Source organism: Tamandua tetradactyla, chromosome 2, assembly GCF_023851605.1.
Source record: "Tamandua tetradactyla isolate mTamTet1 chromosome 2, mTamTet1.pri, whole genome shotgun sequence".
In the NCBI taxonomy this organism is placed as follows: Eukaryota; Metazoa; Chordata; class Mammalia; order Pilosa; family Myrmecophagidae; genus Tamandua; species Tamandua tetradactyla.
In genome coordinates, this window is record NC_135328.1 from 173,909,908 (window position 1) to 173,922,803 (window position 12,896).

At 39.6% G+C, this 12,896-nt stretch overlaps 1 protein-coding gene across 12 annotated transcripts in view; it reads left to right on the forward strand.

The window, feature by feature from the left end:
* LOC143674264 (BEN domain-containing protein 5) overlaps positions 1-12,896 on the forward strand; it is a 1,810,590-nt gene that overhangs the window by 1,351,476 nt on the left and 446,218 nt on the right. The gene's annotated exons all lie outside the window — the stretch shown is intronic.

Genomic DNA, 12,896 nt, shown 5'->3' on the forward strand with positions numbered 1-12,896 from the left:
GGACCAGAGTCCCAACAAAGTGAAAGTGGTGGAGGCGGTGAGAAGTAGTCAAAGTCTGAATATATTCTGAAGTCAACATGATTTGATGAATGATCAAAGATGGGGCATGAGAGAAAGAATATTGTCAAAGATATGGAGACATCTTTGTTTTTTGTTCAGGTGGAGTTATGGGTTTCCTTAAATGAGAAGAAAGAGATGCTGGGTGGGACAGATTCGGAGAAGGGAATTCGGAGTTTAGCTATCAAATGTTAAATTTGAGATGCCAATTAAATGTTTACTGAGTAGAGAAAGGAGAGAAAGTCATTCCAGGCCTTGGAAACACCAGGAGCAAGGGCTCAAAAGAGTAATAAATTAAAAAAAAAAAAAAAAATCCTGGGTGTTTTGAGATCACTGTCTCTCTCAGAAAGACAGGACTTAGGATAGGAAAAGCAATGCACCATCCTGGGAAGGCCTTGAATGTCAGGCTGAGGAGTCTGGACAGTGGAAGTCTGAAGATCTTAAGCAAGGACATGCCTCTAACTGAAAAGAATATAAGCAAGGCGGGCTGTGGGAGGGCAGGCCATGGTGTGGGGGAGACGAGGAAGAGCTCCTTTCAGGGGGAGAAGTAGGGTGGGGTTCAGAGACAAGGATACCCAGAGGGGGATGTTGAGGAGTTTGCCTCAGCAGTTTGAGGAGAGTCTTTTCTCCCTAGATTGGAGAGGTAGTGCCCCATTGACATGCAGAAAGCACCGTCCGCTTTAGTGCTTTTAATAATAATGGAAAATATGGGTTTATGTGATGCTTTTAATCATTTTGGAATTGTAAAGAGCTCTGGGCTTTGCGGGCCAGGATAGCCCTGGTGTGAACATAAATTAGCCTAACTGAATAGCTTGTGCTGTTTATGAGCCCTATTTGCTGTAAATTTGGTTCTGATGTGAGAACCATGTGTCACCCACACAGCTCTCAGCCTCAGCATGCCTCCTCCTGAAAACTGCAAGCATTGCTTTTGGTTTTGGCTTCTAGTTAGGAAGATCACAGACTCCAGGATGAATTGTGGCAGCCCTGGTCTTTAATTTGCTCACTCACTTTGCAAACTGGGACTGATCACCTACTCTGTGCCAGGTCCTGGGTCAGGCACTAGGAACACAGAAAAGAGACAGGACTTTGAGGCGCTCACAGTCTCAAGATACTGATAATTTCAACAAAAATAGTCCAGGGCCATTTGGGGCAAAATGAAAGGGGTGGTCACTTCTACCTGCTGGTTCAGGAGGAGCCTTACAGAGAGGGGCTGTGACTCATCACCTGGGAAATGGGTAGCTCTCGCCAGCCTACTTAGAACTCCTGAAAAGCAGAATACGGCATTAGTAAGCATTTGCACCAGGATGTTAGGTAGACCCAGGGCAGGATACTAAATCTTCCCCCTCTAGCTGCATGATTTTAGGGGAGGTTTCTAATCTCTCTGAGCCTCAGTTCCCATCTATATAAGGGGGATTGTGTTTCCCTCCTGGGATTGTTTTAATATGAGTGTAAGGCTTCTAACACAGCCTTGGGCCATGATAAACTCTCTAAAAATATTAGGTCCCTTCCTCTGTCCTGTGCTTACCTCTTCAGTGTGGATATGCTGTAGCAAGGCATTCTCACGCTCTATAAATAGGTTCCATCATGGCCAAGGACATATATTAGAAGGATGTCTCTCTCCATCATTAAACTCTTCAGTGGCTCCTGGTTGCCTCAGAAATGAAATCCAAACTATTAAGTAGGACACATGAGACTCTATGGTATGTCTTCATGCCTCTCAGGGCCATCTTCCCCACATCCCTCCTTGCCCTCTGTGCTCTGGTTATACTGGAATATTCACCACTCCTCAGGTTCACAGGTGCTTTCCCATCTCTGAGCCTCTGTTCATGCAGAGCCACTGAATGGACCCATACGCAGCTTTCCTCTCTTCTCTACCTGCAGAAACCCCATTCACTCTACCAGAAACAGTCTTAAGGCCTTCTCCTCAGGAAATTCTATGGTGCTTCCAGTTGGAATGAACTGTTTTCATCTCTGGCATCCCCCATTTATCTACTGACTTTGATGGGAGTAATGGCACACAGGCTTGTTTTCTTCACCATACTGAAATCTCTGTGAATATTCTGGAACCAGGGGATGAGACGGGAGCCTAATATGATAATGTCTATAAGAGTCTGAGTTGCTTAGAATGTGCCCAGAAAAGTGTGCAGCTCATAAAAGGCTTTGAAGCACTAGCACCCCCTATTTCTTGCTTGAACGCTTTAAACAGATACACATTTCACAGTAAAAAAAAAAAAAACAATACCTCAGCCATGGACAATATATAAATGAATAAGCTTGGCTATGCTCCAATAAAAAATTTATGGACATTGGAATTTGAATTTCATATAATTTTCATGTCACAGGATATTATTTTTCTTTTGATTTTCTCCCACCATTTAAAAACATTGGCAACATTAGCTATGGGCTATACAAAAATAGGGGAGCAGCCCTGACTTGGCTAGCAGGCTGCAGTTCACTAACCCTGGACTAGAGCTCAAAGGGTCTTCCAGCACTTAGTCAGGCAAGTCTCAGAGAACTGGGTCTTTATTTTCCTTTTCCTTTCCTCGGTTGCTTTTTGCCTTTCTTTTCATCTGCCTCTGTCTCTTTCTCTGTCACTCTCAAATTCTGGTTCTTGCTCTTGTTATCACTCTCTACATCCACACATATACACCAAACATACCCCCACACACACCTGGTTTAAAAGCCATTGATATATCCATCTCTGCACAAGGATCTCTTTCTTCTTTTAACTGGTATTAAGTACTGGAGCCATTTTTCTCTCTCCCTGGGAGGCCAGCTGCTGAATTCTTGCTTGGCTCATAATTACAAAGCCATTGAAGCAGAGACAAGGAGGGATCCAATGTAGTGTTCTACTTGCGGAGAAAAAAATATTGACACTTTTAGGGGCATAATAGGCAGACGAAGAAAAGCATGTCCTCTATTCCCTGCTCCATTTATATCCACAGACACATCTTTGTAAATGCATTTTTGAACAGGATACAAATATGATATTCAGAGAAACAGTGGACAATTGTCACCATCTGCTATCTGCCCACACAGAGGAGCTAGCACAGGGAAGAAAAGGTTTGATTCAGATAAATTCTAATGTTTCATAGAATTACGAACAGTTTGTTATAGTTTCTTGATCATCTCCTGTGTGCTCATAGCTAGAAGGCTATGAGAGGCAGGGAAATGTGATACAGTAGAGAGAGCGTAGGCTCTGGAACCAAATACTTGCATCTGAATCCCTGAACAGGCAGTTTTTAACTATGCTGCCTAGAAAAAGTAACTGCAACTCTTTGAGCTTCAGTTCCCTCATCTGTATAAGGGCCATACCTAATTTTCAGAATTGTTAACAAGAACTGAAGATTTGAACTAAGAGATATAAGGCAAAGTACACTGCCTGGGTCACGATAGATACTCTGTCATTGGTAGTGGCTAGACAGCGAGAACTAGAAGGCAGAGCCACAAGTCAAGCCTATGGTATTATTGCAAAGCCCATGCTTTCTTCTCTACTGAGAATGCAGGTAAAGTAGGCAGCCTGGAGGAGAAGAGCCCTCTGGGGGGGCTGTGATTGGGAAAACAAAGTTTGATCAACTACAAATCAGGGTTTTCCATTCTATTTTTGGTGCTCAGACCCTCTTTTTATTGTTTATTCTATCAATTGTCCAATGAATCCTGAAAATGAAGCTTCAATAACTCTAAATAGCAACAGAAAAGAACAGTTTTAAATCCCCCCAATTTTTGTATCACAAGCTGTTTGCCAGCTCTGCATTCTCTCTTTTTTTTTCTCGATATTTTTATTGACAAATCTTCACACACATACAGTCCATACATGGTGTACAATCACTGGCTCACAATATCATCACATAGTTGGGTATTCATCACCATGATCATTTTTTTAGAACATCTGCATCACTCCAGAAAAGAATAAAAAGAAAAAAGTCATACATCCCATACCCCTCGTCTCACTGACCACTAGTATTTCCATATACCCAATTTATTTTACCCTTTATCCCCCCTATTATTTATTTATTTATTAATCCATATGTTTTTGCTCAGCTATCCATACCCTGGATAAAAGGAGCATCAGACAAATGTTTTTATAGTCACACAGTCACATTTTAAGAATTATATCATTATACAATCATCTTCAAGAATCAAGACCACTGGAGCACAGCTTGACAGTTTCAGGTACTTCCCTAGCCACCCCAATACACCGTAAACTAAAGTGGGACAGCTATATAATGAATAAGAAAAATATCCAGGATAACTTCTTGGCTCTGTTTGAACTCTCTCAGCCACTGAAATTTTATTTTGTCTCATTTCTCTCTTCCCACTTTTGGTCAAGAAGGGTTTCTCCGTCCTGAGGTGCTGGGTCCCAGCTCATCCCGGGAGTTCTGTCCCACATTGCCAAGGAGATTTAGACCCCTGAGAATCATATCCCACATAGAGGGGAGGCCAGTGAGTTCACCTGCCAAGTTGTCTTAGAGAGAGAGGCCTCATCTGAGCAACAAAAGAGGTTCTCTGGGAGTGACCCTTAGGCCTAATTTTAAGTAGGCTTCACTTATCCTTTGCAGGGATAAGTTTCATAGGGTTGAACCCCCAAATCGAGGGCTCAGCCTATTGTTTCAGTTGTCCCCACTGTTTACAAGAAATCATAAATTCTCCAAATGGGGAAGTTGAATATTTTCTCCTTTCTCCCCAATCCCCCAAGGGGACCTGCAAATACTTATTTTTTCACTGCCCAAATTACTCTGGGATATATCGGGACATCACACTAACCTGGAAAAACCAACAAGATCTCACATCTTATTCAAGATTCCATGTATTTATGATGTTCAACTAAACTGACCAAACAAGCTAAATTAGGTAATGCTCTGCCCAAAATATAAATTTTACACCAAATAAATGTCTCCCCCTTTGGTCTCACACAGAAGTTGAAGATTTAAAATATGGATGGTATCATCCTTTACCCTGTATTCTGATGTACCCCAGTCCTATCCAAATCGACTTCATTAATATCTCTGGTTGAAGTCAGATCCCTGTTTTCAACTTTTAAAGCAGTTCCTGTATAGGGTACTCTGCAGTATCTTTTGATTCTATCTATTCATTAGTTTATTCAAGTGTATCACAGGGCATCTACTCTATGTCATGGGCTATGATTAGGTAGTAGGGATACACTGGTGAATGAATACAGTTCTCACCCTGAAGGAGCTCACAGTCGAGTGAGAAAATAAGCAGGTAATTATAAGATAATAACAAAAGTGCTATGATGGGGGAAGTGCAAGGTATCATATTAGCTCAGAAGAATAGCATCTAAACCAATTTGAGGGCCAAGAAGGCATATTGAGGGAAGTAAACAGTAAACTGAGATTTGAAAAAGGAGTGGAAGGTACCTAATCAAGGAAGGATTGTGGCAGAAATGATGATCTGGGCAAAGGGGAACAGAGTATAAGAAGATATGGAGGCAAGATGAAAGCATAGTATAATGGAGGGACAGAGGTCATTAATCTGGCTGGAATCTAGAAGAAAAGGGGTGTGATAGCAAACATGGAGGCTAAAGAAGCAGGCAGGGATGGCATAATTATATTAAGTAGTCTAGCCATTATTATTTTATCAATGAGGAATTTTAAGGAGGAGAGTCGTATGTCAAATGTACATTTTTGAAATTTTGTTGTTGGATGGTTTACGGGAAGTGAAATTAGAAGCAAGGAGGCCAATTCATAACTGTGTGACCAAGGATTAGCTTCTTTACATTCCTGAACCTTGGTCTGAAGCTGTATGTACCCCAGAAAAATATGTTCTTAAATTTAATCCATTGCTATTGTAAGTAGGACCTTTTAATGAAGTTGCTTCAATTAAGTTGTGGCCCAGTCCAATCAGGATGGGTCTTAATTCCATTGCTGGAGTCTTGTATGCCAGAATGAAATTCAGATAGAAAGAAAAAGCCACAGGAAGTAAGAAGCTGATATCAATGAAACTTGGAAGAGAATGGAAAGGCCAGGAGAGGCCTATATGTGCATTGCCATATGACAAGCTAAGAACAAAGAACTGCCAGCAGCCAGCCACAGAATACCAGTCTTTGGGGAGAAAGCATCGCCTTAATGATGCCTTGATCTGGACTTTCTTTTAGCCTCAAAACCATAAGGAAATGAATTTCCATTGTTTCATGGTATGTGTTTGAGCAGCCTAGGAAACGAAGACAGATTTTGGTACCAGGAGAGTGAGTTGCAGCTATTGCAAATACCAAAAAATGTGGAAATGGCCTTGGAATTGGATAATAGATAGAGGCTGGAAGAATTGTAAGGCACTTGACAGAAAAAGCTTACATTGCTTTGAAGAGACTGTTGGTGGAAATATGTCAGCTATAGGTACTTCTGATGAGAATTTAAAAGGAAATGATGATTATGTTATTGGAAACTGAAGGAAAGGTGATCCTTGTTTTAAAGCATTAAAAAACTGGGAAAAATTTAGTTCTGATGTCAGACTGAAGGCGGAACCTGAAAACGACAAACCTGGATATTTAGCTGAGATTTCTAAGGTAAATATGGAAAGTGAAGCCTGGTTTCTCCTTGCAGTTTATAGTAAAGTACAAGAGAAAAGGGATAACTTAATAACTGAACTCCTGGGCCCAAAGAAACCAGAAATCAATGGTTTAGAAAATTCTGAACTTCCAAAAAGCAAGTTTCCAGAGAATAGTGCTCCATGTGAGGATTTAACTGGTTCCATGAACCAGGCAGCAATTTCCATACAAGTCAGGACTGGAAATGCAGTTATCCAGGAAGGATTTGTGGAAAGTCCTCTGGGTCCGATGGATAAGATTTTTGCATAATTTGCATGAATGGAAACACTGCCAGCCTGAACTAAAAGGGACAGAGGACAAATTGAAGGAAAAATAATTTCAAAGGCAAAACCATGGGAACTGAGGTCTGGACCAAAGACATCTTCTTGGGCCAAGAAAATGGGCCAACGGTGTGTGAAAAGTGTAAGTCTACCCTAGTGCTTGGAGCATGTGAGCCTTCCACCCTGATGTTCAGGAAGAGTATTGCTACTTCAGTGTTTGGAAAGGTTGGAGCCCTCACCCCAGTATTCCTGGAGAGTCTGGCCACCGCCCAGTCACTTGGACGGGGCAAAGCTGCCACTTCATCAGGCCTGGAGGACAAAAAATTATTCCATAGATGTCTTTCAGGCCTTGAAATCCAGTAGAGTATGCCTGCTCGGTTTTGGAATTGTTAGGAACCTGTGACCCCTATTTTCCTTCCAGGTTCTCCCTATGCGAATGATAATGTTTATCCTATGCCTGTCCTTCCGTTGTATATTGGAAGCAGATAACTTGTTCTCTAGGTTTCAAACAGGTCCACAGACAAAGAGAAATTGTGTCCCAGGACAGACAACACCCATAACTGATTTTTTTTTTTAATATTTTTATTGAGAAATCTTAATGCACATACAGTCCATCCCTAGTACCTATGTACAACTTAAAACTTTAAACCACGCTCACATATATAAGTGCTGTTAATTATATTTTTTAACACAGGAGGCAAGCAAACATGGCTTCTTTTCCTCAAGGCCTCAAGGGAGATCCTGCCTGACTTTTTCTGAGGATAAGGAGCATATCTCTTCCCAAGTAAAGGAAACCCTTGGACCCTTTTGCAATATCTTAGAAGTGAGGAGTCTAGGGAGATAATGGGAAAGTGGCATACTTTTTGCCCAATGACCTAGTCAGTATCCATGATCTCCTGCAGAGTTCCTCATGCTTCAGGAGAAATGACATCATCAAACCTCAAAGAGGGATTAAAGAAGATGGGAGAGCTCAGAGCATCCTTAAATCCTAATGAGGCAATACTAACAATATCTCATTCGTATTTCCAAGTTTCATTGGGATCTATCTTTGACTGGAAACTTTAAAAGGGGCTCTGTTATTTAGGGAAAACATTTCCTTTAGTGACAATTCAGGTGCAAGTGGATATTTCTGATGCCACCAAAGATGATGAACCCAGAGCAAAAAATGTGGTTATCCCCTGAGAGTTTAAAATGCAAACAGAGCTAATACTTTAATGCCCAACACAGAAATGTGAAATGAGTTTCATCACTATAAGAAGTACAAGGAATAAACAAGATAATGAAAAAAGAGCTCAAATCCACTAAATCATCTTAAAAATGAAAGACAAAACAATAGATGTCATGTGATGACTATTGTATCAGCGAAAATTATAATGCTGGCAAAGCTACAGTAAAATCTTTATCTCACACACTATTTATGAAAGCGTAAATTGGAGCAATCCTACGAGAAAGCAAGTTGGCAATATGTATCAAGTGTAATAAAGAGGTACAAACTTTCTGACCCAGCAATTCTACTCTTGGGCATTCATCCAAGAGAAATAATCTAATCCAAATGAAGGAGAAAACTGTGTGTAGAAAGATGACTTTAGTAATGTCATTTATAACAACAACAAAAAAAGCCTAAATGTCCTGTATTTAAGTAAACAATGCCTTTCACTAAACGGAACAGTATGAAGTCATTAAAATAACGTGAAAAATGACTGTGTAATACCATTGAAAACTTCTTATAATGTAATATAACCTAAAAATAATAGAATATAGAAAGCAGAAAAATCTTATTTATGCCATTATTATATCTTTTTTTAAAATATATATTTACCCATGTATTTCAAGCACATATAACTTGGATAAGGCCTAGAAAACAACACAGAAAAATATTTTTTAAAAAGCTTGATTTGTTAAGATGTTGAGGTTTTGTGTGAGCCTTTGTCTTTTTTACGTTAATATCATTGATATTATAATAGCAATATAATATACAATAGAAAGATTATTTTCAAGGGCATGGGCTTCACAGTCAGAAAGATAGGTTTAAATCTTATTGCCATACTTACTAGCTATATGACTTTAGTCGATTTAATTAACCTCTTTGAACTTTAGTTTTCTGATCTCTAAAATGGGTATTAAATACCTGCATTATGAGAATGTACTGAGGATAAAATGAGTAAACACAAAGACAGTACCTGTTACTAATTTTACTTGTTAATTAGCTAAAATTTTAATGCCCAACAGATAAATGTGAAATGGTTCTCACTTTAGGAAATACAGTGACTAAAGAAGATAATGAAAAATAATTCAAACCCACTAAAACATCTTTTCTAGAAAGAATTTACTAGTTCACAAAGACAAGATTCAGCAAAATAAAATAAATTAAAACTAGATTAGATGCAAAATGTTAATAATAGGGTGGGGCATGGGAAATCTGCATTTTATGTTTGATTTTTCTGTAAACCTACAATTTCTCAAATATGTACATACACAGCATATATATATATATGTGTCTATGTGTGTGTGTATGTTAGAAAAATGAGGCAAGGGAAAATAAATATTAATTCCCCTTACTTTCCCAGTTTCTGTTTATGAAAAGTGTAATGGGATTTAAGAATATCCTGCTACATTATTTAGAAATCAGAGATATAAGATGCTTACTTTTAAAAACTTCTTTCCCAAAATAAAAAAGGAAAGAGAAATAAAGACAAAGATGTCTCATCCCACCCCACCCTACTCCTGAGTGGGTGTGGCATGCGCGCGCGCGCACACACACACACACACACACACACACACACACCACTCCCATCAGACTGTGTCCCTGTAGTTCCAAGAAATTAACATTTTTGTCTTTGTGTGTGTGTATAGTGAACACATTTGCCTTCCCCAAGTAACAAAAGGTATCATTTTGCTTTTAATTATGGGTTGTTATAACGCATTGCTTTTATTTGGCGAAGATATTTGTTTCAGGAAAATTAATTTAGACAGTTATATTTTTCAAGCAACAATACCTTCTGTCCCAGACTTACAAAGAACAATTAGATCTGGATTCTTTCCCCACCATCAAGTTGGCAATTTCTTATGGAAATTCATGGTCGATCAGCATGGAATGGAGTTTCAATGAGAGCCAGTCAAATGTAGAAAATAGACTTTTATGGCCTGGCACTTTTATTTCCTGCAGTACATATATAACTCTGACATGGTACGGAGGCATTACTCTGCCTGGGGAAGAACACAGATTAATGTTGCTTCACTTGCAGTGCCAGAATTTTATTCTGAATGTCACGATATTTTACACAGGAACTCCACAGTTTCATGCAATTCAGTAAACATGACTGAGGTCCTGCTAAGTGCGAAGTACAGTGATAGGAACTGGAGATCTTATCTGAACCACACAGTATCCATGCCTGCAAGAGCTCACAGTTGGATGACACAGACAGATAATTACAGGATAGGGTGACAACGTCTGTGGCCAAAGGTAGCACAAGGCACTGAGGGAGATTTGCGAAGGCACCAGACCCAGTCTGGGAGAGAAAAGGTTTGCAGGAGTTGATGATGTATGAGCTGTGTCAATCAAGCAAAAGGTCACAGAATTAAAAATAAAAGTCTTACTAGACTATCATCAACCTAGAGGTTATGTGTCAGTTTTTAGTCTAACTGCTTTACTAGTAGATGGGTTGTTGAGCCTTTTCAAAGTATTTAACTCACTTGCCCATGGTCACTTAGCCAGTATATGGTAGAGACAAGTACAGAGAACACAAATTACCAGGTCAAGTCAGACAGCAAGTAAGTGACCAAGCTGAGACTGGTATTTCTGATTCAGACCTGTTCTGGGAGGATCTACTATTTTTACACACATGCTAAATCCAAAGGAAAATGGGAACAAAAGAGATGTTATTAAATACTTACTTTGTTGTGATAGGATCTTTTTAGACATCATAGCCTCAAAAACTCTTCCATAAAGTACCTTGATAAGTAGGGGGAAGAGAATACTTAAAAATCTGAATCTTTAATATTCTATTGTGTTTTACATTTTAGCAATAAAAGTTTAAAATGTGAATTTATATTCTATTCCATAATAGAGTAATGTTTATTGTAATATGAAGATTTTGAGTGATTGCATTCCAGTTTAAAAACTCTTCTGATCCCCATTTTAGAAATGGAGAAGTAGAGAAAGGTTAAGTATTCAGGGGCTATAGCACTCAAGAGTGTATGAACAAGGATTTGTACCCATCTGTACAAATCATTGCTCTTTTCCATGCACAGATCTGTGGCTTCTAACTCTGCATTCTGTGCTCTTCTCACCACATTTCAGCTACCTTTGTGCTCTATAACCTTTTTCAAAGACAGCATGGGAGTCAGGTCTGTTGGCTCCAAATATGACTCTGCTGATATGTCATGCCTGGGGCAAGTATTATTCCTCTGAGCCTCAAAATACTTGTTCTAGTTTGCTAGCTGCCAGAATGCAACACACCAGAGACGGATTGGCTTTTAATAAAAGGGGATTTATTTTGTTGGTTCTTCAGAGGAAAGGCAGCTAACTTTCCACTGAAGTTCTTTCTTACGTGGAAGGCACAAGATGGTCTCTGCTGGTCTTCTCTCCAGGCCCCTGGGTTCCAACAACTTTCCCCAGGGTGACTTCTTTCTGCATCTCCAAAGGCCTGGGCTGAGCTGCCAGTGCTGAGATGAGCAATGCCGAGCTGCTTAGGCTGTGCTACATTGCGTTCTCTCATTTAAATACCAGCCAATTAAGTCAAACGTCACTCATTGCAGTAGACACGCCTCCTAACTGACTGCAGATATAATTAGCAACAGATGAGGTTCACATACCATTGGCTTATGTCTGCAACAACAAGACTAGGTATGCTCACCTGGCCAAGTTGACAACTGAATCTAACTATTACAATACTCTTTCTTAAAAAAAGTATTTTTATTGACAGGTATTTTCACACATACATTCCATACATGGTGTACCATCAATGACTCACAATATCATTACATAGTTCTGTGTTCATCGCCATGATCATTTTTTAGAACATTTGCTTCACTCCAGAAAAAGAAATAAAAAGAAAAAATAAAAGACTCATGCATTCCATACCCCTTACCCCTCTCTCTCATTAACCACTAGTATTTCCATGTATCCAATTTATTTTACCCCTTATCCCCCCTATTATTTAGTTATCTTTATGCATTTTTTTGCTCATCTATCCATACCCTGGATAAAAGCACCAGACAAAAGGTTTTCACAATCACACAGTCACATTTTAAAAGTTGTATCTTTATACAATCATCTTCAAGAATCAAGGCTACTGGAACAAAGCTCAACGGTTTTAGGTACCTCCCTCCAGTCACTCCAATACACCATAAACTAAAAAGGGATATCAACATAATGCATAATAATAGTCTCCGGGATAACCTCTTGACTCTATCTGAACTCTCTCAGCCACTGAAACTTTATTTCGTCTCATTTCTTGCCTCCCCCTTTTGGTCAAGAAGGCTCTCTCAATCCCTTGATGTGGGTCCTGGCTTATCCCAAGAGTTCTGTCCCACATTGCCAGGGAGATTCACACCCCTGAGAATCATGTCCCATGTAGGGGAGAGGGCAATTCACCAACCCAGTTGGCTTAGACAGACAGGGCACATCTGTGCAACAAAAGAGGTTCTCTAGGGGTGACTCGTAGGCCTAATTTTAAGTATGTTTAACCTGTCCTTTGCAGGAACAAGTTTCATAGGGGGAACCCTAAGATCAAGGGCTTGGCCTATTGATTCTGTTGTTCCCACTGCTTGTGAGAAAATCAGAAATTCTCTAAATGGGAAGTTGAATATTTCCTCCTTTCTCCCAGTCCCCTAAGGGGACTTTGCAAATACTTCCTTATTCACTGCCCAAATTTCTTTGGGATAGATCGGGGCATCACACTAACCTGAAGAAACCAATAAGATCTCATGCCCTATTCAAGATTCCATGCACTTATGGTGTTTAATTAAATTGACCATACAAGTTAAATTAGGTAATGCACAACCCAAAATAT